This window comes from Octodon degus, unplaced genomic scaffold, assembly GCF_000260255.1.
Source record: "Octodon degus isolate 3935 unplaced genomic scaffold, OctDeg1.0 scaffold00009, whole genome shotgun sequence".
Taxonomy (NCBI): domain Eukaryota; kingdom Metazoa; phylum Chordata; class Mammalia; order Rodentia; family Octodontidae; genus Octodon; species Octodon degus.
Genome location: NW_004524585.1, coordinates 22,400,897 through 22,403,972, shown reverse-complemented (window position 1 = coordinate 22,403,972; position 3,076 = coordinate 22,400,897).

The window sequence follows — 3,076 nt, the reverse complement described above, 5'->3', positions numbered from 1 at the left end:
CTCTCTCTCTCTCTCTCTCTCTCTCTCTCTCTCTCTCTCTCAAATAAATAAAAATAAAAAAAAATAAAATTTGTGGTAATGTTTAAAAAGCTTTTCCCGAACTCTTTGCTTCTGGTTTTTGTTTTTTTGTTGCTGTTTTTGTTTTTTAATGTATTTACCACAGGTTCTACAGGGTCCACAGGGTCTCACTACACAGATTGGACTCGTAGTGATCCTCTTGTTTTTAGCCTCGCAAGCGCTGGGATTACAGGCCCGCCAGCACACCCAGTCTCAATCACCTTCTCAGGGCAGCACTTCAGGTGCTTCTGTTGATATTTAACTGATGCTTATTGAATGCCTAGCATGTGCCCATGACAATGGTAAGCATTTAGCATCAGTGTGCTTTTTGAATGCTCACAACAATGTTAAGTTAGTGGTGTTAACCTCTTATACAGGTAGGGAAACTGACTCCCAAGGCCACACAACAACAAAGCAGGACTGTACACCCAAGTTCTCCTCTCAACGCCCATTTTCTCAATGTGCTCACCTGCTTTCCACTTTTCCTACTGTGTCATACAAGACAGCTTATACAACATCAGGCACTGAGCTTTGGATGAGCATGTTTGAGTCCTTTTAGCTCTGAAGAGCTGTAAAAAGAAATGTCCAACTACAAATACATTTCTTGGGACCTGAGAGAAGTGGATTGTTCCGCATCAATAGTAAAAGTGAGCTACCCCCCATCGAGGGCCTAGCAGTCCAAGCTCTGCCTACATGGCAAAGGTAGTACATCAGCTCTCTCTTTGCTAGGACATAACATCCAATACTCACCACTTAAAGGACAAGAGGCTTAACTTGCTCACAGTTTCGGTCCGTGATTGCCTGGCTCAAAGGCAGAGACCTGGAGAGGGAAGAACACAGCAATGCAAAGCTGCTCTGTACGTGGGAAAGTGCTAGAAAGTGCTAAAGCAAACAGAGCCCAAGACCATGCCTCCATGACCCAGCCAGGCACACCTAGCACTACGCTTCACCATCCCTCAAGGCAGAGCCCAAAGCCAGTCATGTGGAAACTTCATCCTAACTGCCTCAGAAAGGAAGGCCTTTGTGAAGCTTAATCTTCAGGGTCTTCATGTTTATGGGTAATTTCATGGTGCTGCGTGGTGATAGTGAGGCATTTATATGAGTCTCCTTAACTGAAAATTTGGAAAATAAGTTATTTTAACTACAATCGAGATGGTTGTCTCTTTTTACTGTAGCTTTCTTCTTACCATCAGATTTTTTTATTTACTTTGTGACACAAGTAACGGTGGACATCTTAAGATCCAGCCAAGAGAAATTTAAAATGAAAATGTACTTAGTATGGATATAACATGGCTTCTAGAGATTTCTATCCATACATATTTTTCATGCATTGCAAGTTATCTCAGTGCAAGACTGATGGAATGATAATCCATCTGCAAGAAGGTTCAGAGCTGAAGGTCTTATCATGGCTTAGAAGAGTAGAGGAGAAATAAGGTTTCAATATTCAGAGACAGAATCTATGAGAAATCCTTCTATTCACTGACATACAGAATCCAAAATAAGAAGAATCAATGCTCATCAATAATTAATCAAAGCTTTCTTTATATCATAAATATACTTCAAATATAACACACATAATTTAAAATGTCCGTTCTTATGAAACAGTATAAAACAGAATTATAAGAAATTTTGTGAGGGCCGGGGAGATGGCTCAGTGGAATAAGTGCTTCCCTAGCAAGTGCAAGGGTCTGAGTTCAATCCCTGGTTCCGCAAAAAAAAAAAAAAAAAAAAGAAAAGAAATTTTGTGTTTATTAATCACAAATCTGGAGCAGTACTATGAACAAATCAAGAATGCATGAATGTGAAGTCACACGCTGTACATATCCCAATGTATTAGGTCAAACCTTAGCACAGTGGTACATGAGTGCATGGATTTAATTCTTTCAATGATTTTAGTCACAAAACCAAACTGGATGCAAACTGAATAAAAAAATAAAAGAACCAAACTGGATGAGAGCCAAATCAAATTCAGTGATGAAGTTCAGTGTTGACTGCATGGAGAAATTTGATTGAGTTCTCATCCAATTCAGTTTGCAACTAGAATCACGGAGAGAATTAAGTTCAGGAACTGAGGTACCGCTCTGTATGGGATGCACTGTCTTGATGAAGGCATGAGGCTCCAGGTCAAGTGGAGCCCAAAAAATGCTACTGGCAGCCTGAAAATACAAGTGCTTCCATAACCAAGCTCCTAGGGATATTTAGTTAGGGTGTGTTACATAAAAGTAATTTATGCAATTATGTGGCCCATTAAAGCACAGCAACCATCCTACAATACATTTGTAATTCTCCTGTGTATTTCTTAGCTTCAGGTTGTTTTTTTGTTTGTTTGTTTGTTTGTTTGTTTGTTTTTCAGAATTATTGAGTGTACCAAAATGCACATGTATTGGGTAAGAAATACTTTGATAAAAATAAAAAGCAAAAAACTGAAAAGATATTTGTGATATTCACCCACTTATATGTTTCTATTTTGCTGTCATTTTTTAATCATTCTAAATAAATAATCATTTTTAGGCTTAAGTCTCCATTTAACATTTGATAGTAGTTTTCCTTTCAGGAGATCATAGTAAGTTAAATGTCAGGTTGCATAAAACCAGGATCTGACACTGAGTAAATCAAGCTGCCCGGACTGTTACTCCTGGCCTATGGGGTAGAGTTAGACTGTGACTCACTTTTGCAAAGCAGGTTCAGGGTGCCCTCCTCTCAGCACATGGTTCAGCAAGCCCTTGCACAGCAATGAAATTCTAAAAGTTCTGAAAACTTAAATATGGTTTTTATTTTGGTATCAAAACCCAAAATCTTTTTAATAAATTTTCATTAATTTTGATGAGAAAGAAATAGCAATGATACAGTTTCAAAATAGGCTAGTAGGATAGTTACAATAATTAATACATTATATATTGTTGTCTTCCTAGTAGTTAATCAGAGTGCAAGATGTAGACATGATATCTTGCCTAAACACTATTAGTACAAATCTTTCTTCTCACTGAACTAAGAGAAAGTAGATGTATATCTATCCCAT